General features: G+C 40.8%; 1 protein-coding gene across 31 annotated transcripts in view; it reads left to right on the top strand.

Moving 5' to 3' along the window:
- The window catches only part of PPP6R3 (protein phosphatase 6 regulatory subunit 3), a 121,311-nt gene that overhangs the window by 10,737 nt on the left and 96,136 nt on the right, over positions 1–14,438 (top strand). For 4 of the 31 annotated variants that reach the window (XM_081064571.1, XM_081064575.1, XM_081064569.1 and 1 more), the window contains exon 2: positions 12,486–12,662. The exons of 24 other annotated variants lie outside the window; for them this stretch is intronic. The gene's annotated coding sequence lies outside the window, so the exon portion shown is untranslated. Of the gene's footprint in view, positions 1–11,730; positions 11,762–12,217; positions 12,313–12,485; positions 12,663–14,438 lie in introns of those variants that run through there. 3 more of the 31 variants (XM_081064567.1, XM_081064580.1, XM_081064572.1) reach the window with 2 other exon arrangements.

Below are 14,438 nucleotides of genomic sequence, written 5' to 3'. Positions count from 1 at the left end.
TTTATTTCTTATCGCACTGCTTCAGGACAGCCATTACAATGGAGAATATAAATGGCAACAGCAGGCATCATTGTATTCCTGGTTTTAAAGGAAATGCTTTTATCTTTCACTATTAAATGTGTGGGTACTTTTTTTTTTAGATTGAGGAAGATTTCTTCATCTTAGTTTATGGAGAATTTTAGAAAGTCACAAGTAGGTATTGAACTTAATTGAATGCATTGTTTGCATCTGTTGAGATGATGATAATGTTTTGTCTTCCTTTAATCTGCTAATAATGTGAAAAATTGCTCTAAGAGACATTGATTTAAATTAACTTTACATTTCTGGGATAAATTCAGCTTGACCGTGACATGCTCTTTTAAAAAAATACTTTTGGTATGATTTGTATGTTTTTGACTTGCTAATATCTTAGGATTTGTGGGTCTGCATTCATTGATAAGATCAATCTGTAATTTTCCTTTTTAAAATAACCTTGAGGAGTTTTATCATCAAGGTTAGTCTAGTCTAATAAAATGAGCTGTGGTATTTACTCCTTTTTATTCTCTTAAATGTATATAAAGTTGGAATTATCATTTTCTTCATTGCTGGTAAAACTTGCCTGTAAAACCATCAGGGCCTTGTGTTTCTGAGATTTAAAAATCACTGATTTTTGGTTGCTTTAACATTCACAGAATCATTCAAGTTTTTGTTTTTTCTTGAGTCACATTTGGTAATTTATATTTTTCTAAAATTCGTTTATTTTTTGTGCATTTTAAAATATACTAGCAGAAAATTCTCATTTTTTTGCCTTTGAATTCATGCCTTATTTGTAATTAATCACTAATAATTAACTTTTTAAACAGGACTTAGGTTATTAATTTTTAGCTTTTTCACATACGTGTGTGTTTCCAAATAAAGTAGTAATTTCCCTTTACTACCACTTTAGCTCATCTCAGAAGTTTTGCTATGTAGAATTTCTACATCTTCCAGTTCTGAATATATTCAGATTTTCATTTGATTTCTTCTAAGCTCTGACTTAGAAGCTTAGAAAGTCTCTTGAGAAATCTTACTGTATATGTACTGTATATATCTTTATTTAATCTTTGTTTTATTGATTGGTAGCATGCATTTTGTTAATGAAATGAGGTCCAATGTGATTTTGATTCTTTGAAATTTTTTGAGGCTGTTTTAACATTGTCTAGTTTGTGGCAAATTTTTATCAGTATTCCGTGTGTGTAAAAAGAATGTTTCCAGTTTTAAGGTGAGCCTTTCCCTTCCTTATCTATTAGATGAAACACATTAATTGAATTCACATTCAAACTAGTATCCTTAACTAGTTTAGTCTGCTTGTCCTATATCAATTACAGGAGGTGTTGTTAATATCCCTTCTTCTGGGAGATTTGCCAAGTTTCTGTAGTTCTGTTTTTGTTTTGTGTCTGTAAGTTTAGAATTATTAAATTCCCAGTGACTTGCACAATTTGTGAATCTTTGTTTCTAGGAATGTTTTTTCCGGTAAAGTATGTTTTGTCAGATATTGGTATAGTGTGCCAAGTGATTTTGGGCTAATGTTGGCCTGATGCATATTTTTCTGCCCTTTCACTATCAACTTTTTTTGTGGCCTTAATGTCTTTTTTTCTTTTTTTTTTTTTTAACTTTTATTTATTTTAATTGTGTGTTTCCAGGACCCATCAGCTCCAAGTTAAGTAGTTGTTTCAGTCTAGTTATGGAGGGTATGGCTCACAGTGGCCCATGCGGGGATCGGACCGGCAATCTTGTTAAGAGCACCGCACTCTAACCAACTGAGCTAACCAGCGACCCCTGGCCTTAATCATTTTTAGAAGGGCCTTTTGAAAGCACATAACTAAATTGCATTTTTATAATTTTACTTTAAACTGATGAGTTAGTCCATTTATGTTAATTGTGAGAAAAATATTTGGTTTATTTCTATTATCTTCTTTTGTATTTTCTAACTTGGCTTTTTTTTTCCTGTTCCTTTTCTTTTTCTTGCCCTATGTATTGTGGTTTTTATTCCTTTTGTTCCTGTCTACCCCCTATACCCAGTAATATATTTAATAGACACTTATTTTCTCGGTAATCTTAGACATTTCATATTTAACTTACAGCCTGAAGTTCATTGATCCCTTTACTTTTATAAGAACTTCAGAATGTTTTGGTCTTATACTCCTTCCTGGTTTGTATGGTGCTGTTGCCGAGTTTTCATTTTGTTGCTCTTAAAATTCCACAGATTAGACATTATGTATATTTTTGGTCATATTTTAAAGGCACTTTTGCCAAATTTAGATTGATAATTATTTTCCCTTAGCACTTTGCCAGTCTTTCCCGTCTTTTTCCATTGTTGCTGTTGAAATTAATTAGAAGTTAGCTGTCAGTTTTTCCTTACCCAGGAATTTGAGGTGTTGCGTACTTAAAGCACTTGTTTTGTTGGTCACTCCAGCAGGTTTGTTCACTCTGTTTTACTTTTAGGTTGTTGGATTTATTTATTTATTTATTTATTTATTTATTTATTTATTTATTTATTTATTTCTGATTACTCTCGGTGTCTTGCTAACTCTGAATAACCAAGTACCAGCCGTCTGTTTTGGATAGTATTTAAAAAACTTAAAAATTACAAGTATTAGAGGGTGTTCATTTTTTTAAGAGCTGGCAAATGTGAATTTCTTTTCTTCTTTAATATGGAGTGTTCCTGTGGCAGTAAGGAATTTCTTAGAGATTTTCTGCTCCTTCAACATTATTAGTTAGCTCATTTTTATGTCTAGAAATGTGAAAGATTTCAAGAATAATTATCTTTTAAAATTGGGATCATTTGGTTGCTAGAAAATGTTTATGTGAACTTTAAATGTGACTCTAGCCAAGTACAGAGAACAGCAACAACAATCTGGAAAAGGGATGTGGATCAAAATAGTATGAGCCAAGAGGAAGGGAAAAGAGTGGAGTTCAGCATTTATAATACATGGGCTGTCCCCGGGGGAGGGAGGCACTGTTGTCTACATTTTTCTTGATAGTAAAAGTCTTTTCTTTGACTAATAAATGAAAAAGAGGTAATCGGACACAAAAGAGGCATTGAGGGACATCATTACCTGTAGGCTGCTGGGCTAGGGTTGGAATTCTCTTGTGACGCAATGGTAAGCAGACCCTGTCCATTGCGGTCATGCGTCTGCCACGGTCCTCCTTGAGGAGGGTAGATGGTTTGGTGCCCACACTGCTGATCCCGGGAGCCTTTGCTTCATCCTGTCCCAGTAATTTTCAGCAAGGCCAAAGAGTTTGAAATGCAGAGGCAACAGAACCACAGTTTTCATCAAACTTCCAAAAACTCAGTTTTGATAGTCTTCCAGAGCGTTGAGGAAAGCATGGGAAAGGATTGTACGGTGACAAGGGGAGCAGAGAGCTGGGTCAGCAGAATTGTTGTGAGGATTCAAAATAAACATCACTGGGCATGTTTGTTTTTCTCCCCAGGAGAAAGTAGAGTCCACTCCTGCCATTTACCATATTTTATTGTCAGGCCTCGTTTTCCACTTCTTGGCATCAGTTACTAATGGATTTCCTTGTGAGTTGCGGAAGCCTTCAGAGCCTGCCGGAGCTCACCCACCTGCCTTACACGGGGGAGGTGTAAATTGTGTCCTGTTTGCCCAGTGATTGTTGTTGTCACTTGTGCTCCATTCATTGCAAGCATTGCTTTTTAACTGTTCTCCCTCCAGATGAGTGTGGGAAGTTCGTCTTTCATGTGAGAAGCCGCCTCTGGGAGGGAGGGAGGCGGTGGAGCCAAAATGTGTAGCAGAAGGGTCATTAAATTGTTGAGAATTGCATCAGAGCCTTGGTTTGACCACTGACTGGCTGGCTGACTTTGGGCAAATTATTTCACCTCTGAGCCCCAGTTTTTTCGTATGTAAAATGGAAATCTAAGATTATTAAAGTTCTCCCTTTTCCATAGAAGATAACTTTGGGTAATTGGAATTCATGAAGGGTTGTGGGGGCAGGCAAGGCAAGTATTCTAATGTAAAAATCAAAAACAGAACAAGTGGTTGAGGCCAAGCTTACTTTGTTAATGATTAATATATTTTATGAAATCTCTTACTGGCTTGGGTGTTGAAGTCTTGACTAGAGGTAGGACATTATGAATTTATGAAATAATCTTTTTTATTCTATTGCTGTTTTTCTGTTTGGAATACAAAAACCATAGTTTTTTGTTGTTGTTTTTTAAAATTAGTATATGATTATATTTGCTTTGGAAAAAAGTAAAATTATAGATAAGACTAAAATCTCCTCTAATCACCTCCAAATCCTTTTCCACGTTCTGCTGTTAATAGTTTGTGTCTACCGTCTTAATTTTTTACTATGTATTTGCATACTCACATGTGCTATGGAAATTACACAGTGTTGGGAGTATACACTTATTTTATCATTCATTATTCTTCACCGAGTTCCATGAAGTACTAGAGATCTGCCTCATTCTTTTTAATTGCTGCAGACTGAAAATGTACCTAATAGCCATTTCCATGTCAGTGGGCTTTAGATTTATTAAATCACAATTCAGCTCTTATTTCATATAATAAGCACTTTGTTCTTAGAAGCTTTATAAGTGCAGTGTTTGCTGCAGAAATAGGTAAAATGCTAAATTATAAGTTGGATTCTTTTGCTTTTTGTCTTTGCATGTAAAGTACAACTATTAAGCAGTGGAAAAAACCTTTTTAAAGGAAGCTTTTTCTATTCATCTCCTTTTCAAATGACATATGACATTGTTTTTAAGTTCTATAAATCAACAATTAGCAGATCTTTTATTGTAAAATATGCATAATGTGAAATTTATATTTTGACCCTTTTTAAAAATTAATAAACTTTATTTCTTAGCGCTGTTTGAGGTTCACAGCAGAGTTGAGCCATTAGTACAGAAAGTTGCCGGTATACCCCCTGCCCCACCCGCAGCCCCTTCCACTATCAGCAGCACCAGAGCGGTACGTTTTGAACTACGTGACACGTCATTATCACCCAAAGTCCACAGTTTACGTGAGGGTCCACTCTTGGTGGTGCACATTCTCTGGGTTTGGACAGCTGTATAAGGACATGTATCCACCCGTGTATTATACGGAATAGTTTCACTGCCCTAAGAATCGTCTGTGCTCTGCCTATTCGTTCCTGCCTCCCACTTAACCACTTACCTTTTTACTGTCTCTATAGTTTTGCCATTTCCAGAATGTCATATAGTGGACTCACACAGTATGTAATGTTTGCAGACTGGCTTCTCTGACTTTGTAATATACAGTGGTACCTCGATTTTCGAACGTCTCCGTTGACAAACATTTCGGTAAACAACGCTGTAAACCCAGAAGTAAGTGCTTCGGTTTTCCAACACGCCTCGGAAGTCGAACATGTCACGTGGCTTCTGCTGAGTGCAAGATCCTGGGGCCTAGCTGTCGGCTGTTTTCGAACATTTCGGAACTCGAACCTTACGGAACGGATCACATTCGGAAACTGAGGTACCACTGTACATTTAAAATTCCTCCATGACTTCATGGCTGAGAGCTCATTGTTTTGAATGCTGAGTGGTGTTCCGTCGTCTGGATGGACCACAGTTTGTTTGTCCATCACCTGCTGAGGGACATGCTGGTTGTTTCCAAGTGTTAGCAGTTATGGAGAAAGCTGCTGTAAACATCACGTGCAGGTTTTTGTGTGGACAAACGTTTTCAATTCCTTCGGCTAAATACAGAACGTGATTGTTAGATGGGATGGTAAGAGTATGTTTAGTTTTGTAAGAAGCTGCCACACTGTCTTCCAAAGGAGCTGCACCATGTTGAGTTCCCACCGCGGTGAGTGAGAGTTCCTTTGGCTCCACAATCTCGCCAGAATTTGGTGGTGTCAGTGTTCTGGATTTTGGCCAATCTAATGGGTGTGTGGTGGTATCGCGTTTTAATTTGCATGTCCCTGATGACATAAGGATGGGGAGCGTCTTTGCATATGATCACATCATTTTTAATGCCTGTGTTTCCTTGGATGGATAAAAACCTTGGTGCAGATAAAATCATTATTTATCATTGGATAGTTTGGTACCGTGTATTCGTGGATGACCTAGATTATTTGCCCTGTGGTGGTCCCTATAGTATCCTGTGTCCTCTCTATTTAGACTTCTTTTCCTCTTTTAAATTCTTTGGACGTTGTTTTAAGACCTTTTACTCAAGATAAACACCTTAGGGTAAGCTCAGAGAAATTCAATAATTTGGGCAAAGGATGTGTAGATTTTAACACCTTTTGATATCTGTGTTTAGAAAAATTATGCTCGTTTATACTTTCACCAGCATTTGTAGCCTTTTTTATATTAAGAAATTTTCAAAATGTGGGAAAACTTCAACGTGCATAAATGTAGGAAGAACAGCAGGATGAACCCGTTACCCAGCCCCAGCCGCCACATAGCCGCCGCCAGTCCTGTCCCACTTACTCCCCCGTTCCCCACCTCTCTCCTGTGTTGTTGCTAGTTTAAAACTGTCGAATTACACTAGAAATACCCAAAAGTATGCGTATCAGAAATGAACCTTCCCAAGTTGAACCTCACCTGGGTAATTGGCAACACTCATGTCCCCTTTGCCCATGACCAGTCCTTCCCTCCCTGCCGAGGGCAGCTGGTACCCTGGGATCTAACTGCACTGATTAGTTTTGCCTAGTTTTGTTCCTTAAATAAGTAGAATCTTCTCTCGTGTCTGAGTTCTTTCTCTTGCTTTGTGTATGGGACTATACATGTTATTGCACGTAGTGATGATGATTTGTTCTTGTTATATGAAGTTTCATTGTATGAAGTTATCTATTCTGTTGATGGACATTTGGATAGATGCCAGTTTGGGACCATTACAAATTGTGCTGCTCTGTACATTCAAAGTTTGTGTCTTTTGGTGAACATATGCATGCATTTCTTTTGGGAATATATGTAGGAGTGAAAATGATAGGCCACAGAGGTACGCATATGTCCAACTTTGGAGGACTGGCTGTGTCTGCGAAAGTGGCAGTACCAGCTTACGTATTTTTCATCTTTTTCATTCTAGTTACACTCCTACCGTGTTTCCCCGAAAAGGAGACCTAGCCCGACAATCAGCTCTAATGCGTCTTTTGGAGCAAAAATTAATATAGTAAAATAAGACCGGGTCTTATATAATGTAATGTAACATATGCTCTATTATAATACAATATAATACCAGGTCTTATATTAATTTTTGCTCCAAAAAACACATTAGAGCTGATTGTCCGGCTAGGTCTTATTTTCGGGGAAACACAGTAGCTGTTTGTGTTATCTTAATGACAGTTTCAATTTGCAATATAGTGAAGTCAAGCAATTTTTCATACTTTTATAGGTCATTTCAATATCCTTTTTAATGAAGATATATTTAAGTCTTTTGTTCTCTTTTTCTATCGCTTTATCTGTTTTTCTTATCACATTAACTGTGTTGCTGCATTGCAAATTATCCCCTAACTTAGTGGCTTGTAACAACAATAAATATTTATTATCTCACAGTTTCTGTGGGTTAGGAACTAGGGAGTGGCTTGGCTGAGTGGTTTTGGCTTGGATGTGATCAGCCCTCTGAAGGATCCTTCCTGAGGTGGCTCATTCCCGTGCGTGGCTATGGGTGGGAGGCCACCGTGCCTTTTTACTGGGTCTTTGACAGGGGTGCCTAAGTGACTGACTTCCCCTCCAGAGAGTGATCTGAGAGAAAGAGCGCCATGTGGACGGATGCTGTCTTTTTTATGACAGCCTCAGAAGTCGGGGAATTTCTGTTTGCCATGTTCTGTTTGTTAGAAGAGATTCACTTAAATCATCCAGCTTACACTTAAAGGAAGGGAGTTGGGCTCCATTTTCTTGAAAGAATGAGTGTCAGGGATTTGAATGTGTTTCCAAACACGACACTCAGTAGGATTTCTTTTATTCTGGGTGAGTCTTTTCAGGAGATGCAAGGACGGTGAATCTTCTCCTGCTCTGTTGTTTGTCATTGTCTTTTGAGGAAGAAAAGTTAATATTAATGTAATTTATTAAATTTTTTCCTTTATGGTTAACCTGTTCCATATTTTGAAGAAAATCCTAAAGTATTTTTTTCTGTAAATACTGTATCAGTATATATCTTTCAAAGATAAACACATTTTTTGTTTTAATTGTACATAACCATACAACTATCATATCTTTAAAAAAAAAAACCCCATACAGTATTGTTTAATATTATCTAATACCTAGTCAGAGTTGAGATTTCCAGTTGTCTCAAATATCATAATTTTCTGTACAGTTTAATAGCTTTGGCTAATCAGGATCCAATGGAAGCCCACCAACTTCAAAAGCTTACAGAGTCCCTATTCTTCGTTTCCCCCCCTTGCCATCTCTTTGTGGAAGGGCTGGACTGTTTGTTTTGTGGTGACCCCACAGAGTTCTTTGTTCTGTAGCCAGGTAGCTGTAAGTTTCTCTGTGGGAGTAAGCTTTGTTGCACTCTCACTGGTGTCGATTCTTTGGCTGTGATCTGTCTCTGGAGGCTGAATGTAGACCCAAATTGAAATTTTTGAAAGACTTCCAAACTAAACCGCATTGAAATTCATACAGATCAGAGTTGTTCTATGCTTAAAATGTAGTGGTGTCTGTTTTGGAACGTACTTTCTATCTCATTACTTTCTGTGTGCTTGTGAGGTCATCTGAGCAGGCATTTTCTGTCTTCTGTAGAATGACAACACACTGACTGTAAGCTTTGTCATCTTGAGAATGCCATACCCTCTCCGGTAGTTTAAAATGTTGCGGGGCATAACATAGCAAGGTCCGGCTCTTGTTACTCAGACTTTCCGTGTTGATTGTCTACTTGTATTTTTCTTGTACTGTCCACCAGCTTACTTTTCTCTTGCAGCTGATGTTTTTAGGTGTGATGACCAATGTTTTAAGGGTTGATGACTCAAAAGCTTAAGGTCTCTTGCGGCCACCGTAAATTTCCGGTCTTCGCTTTCTCATACCATGTTTCCCCAAAAATAAGACCTAGCCGGACCATCAGCTCTAACGCGTCTTTTGGAGCAAAAATTAATATAAGACCTGGTCTTGTTTTACTATAAGACCAGGTAATATAATACAATATAACACCGGGTCTTATATTATTTTTTGCTCCAAAAGACACATTAGAGCTAGCTGATGGTCCAGCTAAGTCTTATTTTCAGGGAAACACGGTGGAAGCTTTAGCAATGAAAAATTAGAAAAATTAGTGACAACAGGATTGGAATGAACATAAGAGAAAGAGACAAATTAGTTCTTAAAATTCATGAATTTCTTAAGTTTAAACTTAGAAAGATATTTTCCTAATACAAATTGTATTTTTAAAGTATCATTTAACTTCAAGTAAATTAAATTTTTAGTGTTTTGTTTTTAAGTGAAATGCATAGATGATAGTAATTGTTGGCCATAATTCACTCAGCTGGCATCTGGGTACCTGCCTCATCTCAGGCCTGGTGCTTTCTGTGCTTTGGTCACAAGTGGTTAAAAAAGGTGGCCACGGTGCTGGTGCCCTCAGTGACACGCTCGGGACAGTGTTTCATAGAGATACGATGCAGACTACCTGTGTAATCTTAAATTTTCTAGTGGCCTCATGAAAAAAGTAAAAAGAAATAGGTAAAAATAATTTTAAAATATGTAATTTAGCCCAGTAATTCAAAATTGCATCATTTCAACATGTAATCTACATAAAAAATTATTGAGATGTTTTCACTTTTTTTTTTTTTTGTCCTAAGTCTTTGAAAACATTCACAGCATATCTCAATTTGAACTAGCTGCACTTCAAGTGTTGAAAAGCCTTCTGGGGCTACCATAGCGGACTGCATGGATCAGAATTGTCATTGCTCACATGGAGTAGTGGGGGACATTGACTAGGAACACCAATAAACAGTGGCTTGGAGATGCACGAAGATGAATTGGGAAGCTGATTCTGTCTTTCAGGTGGTGGCAGAAGAAGATGGGGGAGGGGAGATACTCAAAAGGTGTAATTGACAAAATGTGGATGAATGAGTTTGGGAGGCAAAAGAGGAGCCAGGGCGTTTTCAGGCTCCTCTGTCACAGGGTGTGCCTTTTCTGAGACCGGGGAGACTTGGTGGGGAAACGATTTGATCAGTGGCCGGTGTGCGATAGAGAGCAAAAGCTCCTTTTGGAGATCTTAAGTTGGATGGGCTTGTGGACGTCCAAGGGGAATGTTGGCCAGGAGGAGTTGGGTACCTGTGTTTGAAGCATCGAGATGCTCTTACTGGTTTTGTAAAGTTAGGTCTCAACTCTGTTTATAGAAGTACCTTAACAAGCACAGAAATGGCTTCATTTAGTCAAGATCACTTTTTTTTTCTTCCCGGGCTTTGTTTCTGTTGCTGGGGCAACAGCATGACTAGAACAGATGTGAATTGACACCACAGCCAATGTGTTTACCTGGGGAGTGTGTACTAAATAGGCAGTGTCCACAGGTGGAACCCCGTGGGAACCTCCAGCATAGCAGTTGTGTAGAAGAGGAAGAAACGAGCGGAGACCTGGCTAAGGAGACTGAGAAGTGGCGGTGTGGAAACAAGGAGAGGATGAGGTCAGAGGAGCCTGGGGAGGCGGATGTCCCGCTGAGGCGGGTCTGCCGGCAGCTGCTGCTCAGGGCCAGGCTGCGATGAGGACGGAAGAGTTGCACTTGGATCTGGCCCCACCTGGAAGTCACTGACGTGGAAGAGCGGTCTCAGTTAGTGGTACAGGTAGACCCACATTGGAATGAGCTGAAGAGGGAATGCTGTCGGACAAAGGGCTCATTTTCTTACTTTTAAATAACCACTGCAAACCATTGAGAAGACTAGGCCAGGGGAAAAGTGGACAAAGGACGTCAACAGACAGTTGGCAGAAAAGCGAAGAATAAGTGGCTCTCACACATGCCAACAGTGCTCCTAAGACAGGGCTGTGAGGGGACAGGCGTTTGTCCTTGGCTGCTGGGAGTACGGACCAGTGCGACCTCCAGGAGAACTGCCTGGCCACGCGTGCTGTGCCACGCGTGCTGCTAACAGAACGCTCAGTGTTGGGTCCCGCAGTTCCCAGCTGGGAACTCGGGGGGATTTTTGTAATGTGAAAACTTAATGGTCGTCAGTGGTGGCCTGTCTCAGTCAACTGTGATACATGAGAAGTCTGTCAGGTAAAACGTTCTCTCGGGAAGCAGAATCTGTTGTTTTTTTCCCCCTCCATGCTTTAAATCAGGCTCTTTGGGAGTAACTCCCCCACCCCTTTTCACGATTGAGGAAAGCATCAGTGGGCTGGTATAGGCCACACAAGGTACTTGGAAATGTGCCTTTGGAGAGCTGTGTGAAGCCTGTCATTCTGCCTTGACCGTCTGCTTTTTAGTAAGTTATTAGTCTGTATTCCCTTCTCCAGATACCTGTTAGGATTCTTTCCTTTTTTCCCCCCAGAGCTTAGCTTTTCATTGAACATGTTACAAGAGGTTTAGTCAAAAAGACCAAAGCCCATGTCATCAACAGACTCCTCAGATTGTTCTCTCTCTGCTTCCCCTTTCTTCTCCTCAGCGGGGCAGCAGTGGGGGAGGGGCAGGACCTCCTGCTGGGGCAGGTCCCCCAGCCCCCACACTGCAGAGGAGGCTCCCGAGGTTGACATTGGCCAGAGCCTTTGCAAACAGGCCTGGCCAGAAAGGTTCCACATTTGCCCCAGCTGCTTTAACGAGGGCATTGATCTTATCCTCCGTGACTGACACCTCATGCTGAGGAGAGGCCAGTGAGCTCCGAGGCAGAGGCAGAGGCCATGCGGCAGGTGAGTGCTGGGCGCCGGTGAAGTGAGGGCCTCACCCCGACGCTGCCTTGGCTTCCTCGGGAGGCCCGAGCACCTTCCCAGCAGCCGAGGAAAGGGCCAGATGCCTGTTAGGATTCTTTTCAGGGGACCCCGTCTGGTCTTCTGTGTGGGCTGGGTTGTCCACCACTGCACAGGCTTCATGGATGACTTCACACCCTAGTTACCTTACCGCTCCTAAAAGTAACCACAGCTCCTATCAGGAGAGCACCCCATTGTACTTGGCTTGGGTCTTTGAAAAGGAGGCAAGATACGATGTTGTTTGAGAACCCAGAATAATGTAGCAATGGCATTCATTATACTGTAGCAGTCTGTGGGAGGAAGACTTTCTAGGTCAGCTCTTTGTGGGGGAAAGGGACAGGACAGACCTTTGTGTGTGCTGCCACCTGCACTAACCTGGTTCTGCTGACCTTTCTGCAGGTCAGCCTTGGGAGGTAGCACGCATCCACGTACAGACTTAAAGAAACGTAAAATACCAGGGACACCCGGACAGACTGAATCCTGCTCCCACCAGCGTACGTGATGCTGTACAACTTCACGTTCTCTGTCGTCAGGACTCTTAAGAGCTTGTTTAAATTGACTTCCTGTCTTTAGCGTTTGAGACTATGGTTATTTAACAATTCCTTTCGTTTCATTGAATATCCTGGTTTCACTTATATTTTGTATCTCATGTTTCTTTCCTTCTCAGAGCCATAGGAGAGAAGTTTAGGATTTGAAGCATCTGCAGTGGTGCTTTTACAGATAAGAAACCAGGCGCAGAGAGGTGAGGTTACTTGCCCGAAGGCCGACTGAACTGAATCTGTTCTCCCAGCCTCCCCAGGAAGCTCGGTGGTGTGAGCGGGAAGGTGATGACCTTGCACGTCAGGTCGGTGTCACCTGCCATCATTTTGAGGGGGTGTGGGACTTAAATGACATTGCAACAGTTCTAATGAAGACAATTTATACGTTGCACTAATTTCTTTAGCGGGAGGCAATCTAGTTGAACTCTACATTTTTCGCTTGAGAAAGTTGAAGCCTACAGATATGAATTTACTCAGGATTATAGACCATAAACATTTATTCTGTGGTTACTTTTGAATGTGAGTCACCGGTGTTGTCCTGTAGAACTTCGTATAACGATGATACTCTTTATCTGTGCTCGATATGAAACGATTGAAAATTCAGTTTCTTAGTCTTACTAGCCACAGGGCAAGTACTCAGTAGCCGTAGGGGGCTGGTCGCCACTGTCCTGGGCAGCGCAGGCCTAGAGCACTTACTTAACAGCAACTTGTTTTGGAGAACTTCACGTGTTAGTGGTAGGGACCAAGGCCTCACGAGTGTGCTTACAATTGCCGACGAGAGATTGGGTTTGTGTTCGCAAGTAGGAAAAATTGACTTGGAGCTTACTAGGACTGGTATAGCCAGCTGGTGGAAGCTTGGGCCTGGTTTATATTTCATCCGTTCTTCAGGACGGCACCCGAGAACCTGTATTAAGAGTTCTCTTCCTTTTCCATCACTTACGTATCTTGTTTGCTAGTTGAAAATCCTATCTTTGCTTTCAGTGAACACATTCGTTCCCCTTCACGGCGCTCAGCCTGTTTTTCAGTCTCTAGACTTTTATTTCACAGAGTAATCACTTGATGACCAAGATGCCCTCCAAAAAGGCATCTTGCTACTGTACTCTGGACTGTGGCGGCTTCAGCTTAGACACCAGCTGGGCTCGCTGTGTGCCGGGCCTGAGTCGGCTACGTGCAGCTTGGCGCTTGGGATCAAGGGTCTCTCGTGCCCTTGCTCTACATCTTTGCATGTTGTCGTAACAGGCAGAGTTGGTTCTCCGGGCTTTCCTTGGGATGCTAATTTACTAATTTATGACTTGGCTCCATTTTAATAGCAACTTAGATTGGGCTGGCTTCATGCATGACTGCAGTGATTTGAGTGTCCATTAGGGTGCATAGCCAGACGATGATGTAAACCAATCAGGTGCCAACGTTTGTGCTTCAAGTACTCTCCATCCATGATTTTACTCTTAAGAGGTGGTATGGATTTACCTTGGTGTTTTATACTTTAGACAGTAGTCTTTTTGCATTGTTGGTACTGTGATTTTTGATTAGTGATTTAGAAGCCTTGATAGTCTTGCCATGGCTTCTATTAAAAGGATTGGTGTTTCTGAAATTAGCTGGTGTGTGTGTGTGCACATGCTCAGTTTTCATGATTTTTGTAGTCAAAATTTTGTGCATTTTTTTTCATATCCGCAGTGTGCTAGGCACTGAGGATGCAATGAACAAGACCTCACACAGAGATGGGTTTTTTTCCCATCGCTTTAGACTGGGTGATTTGGGGAATATACACAAGGAGAACTTGCAGAAGTGGATCAGGGCCCACATTAAAAGGATACTCCGATTGAGTTGGCCCACCGCAGGACTTCTGAGAGTAGCAGGAACTCGAGAGTTACTTGCTTTTGTGTGCCCAGGCTTTGGGCTCTAGGTATCACCTGTCTGTAATTGAGAGGGTGTTTTTAGCTGGCTGTGATATAAGGAGGAAATACTTTCTTGTAGGTTATGTAATAGCTATGGCTTCCTCCTGTGAATTTGCAGCAGTCAGGAATGTCGTGGAATTTATAGTAATAATTCATATGACAGTGTAGAGCAGATGGTTACTGCCT

Source organism: Rhinolophus hipposideros (genome assembly GCF_964194185.1).
Source record: "Rhinolophus hipposideros genome assembly, chromosome: 10".
NCBI lineage: Eukaryota > Metazoa > Chordata > Mammalia > Chiroptera > Rhinolophidae > Rhinolophus > Rhinolophus hipposideros.
Note: the sequence above shows the minus strand (reverse complement) of the source record. Positions and strands in the feature narration are given on the sequence as shown.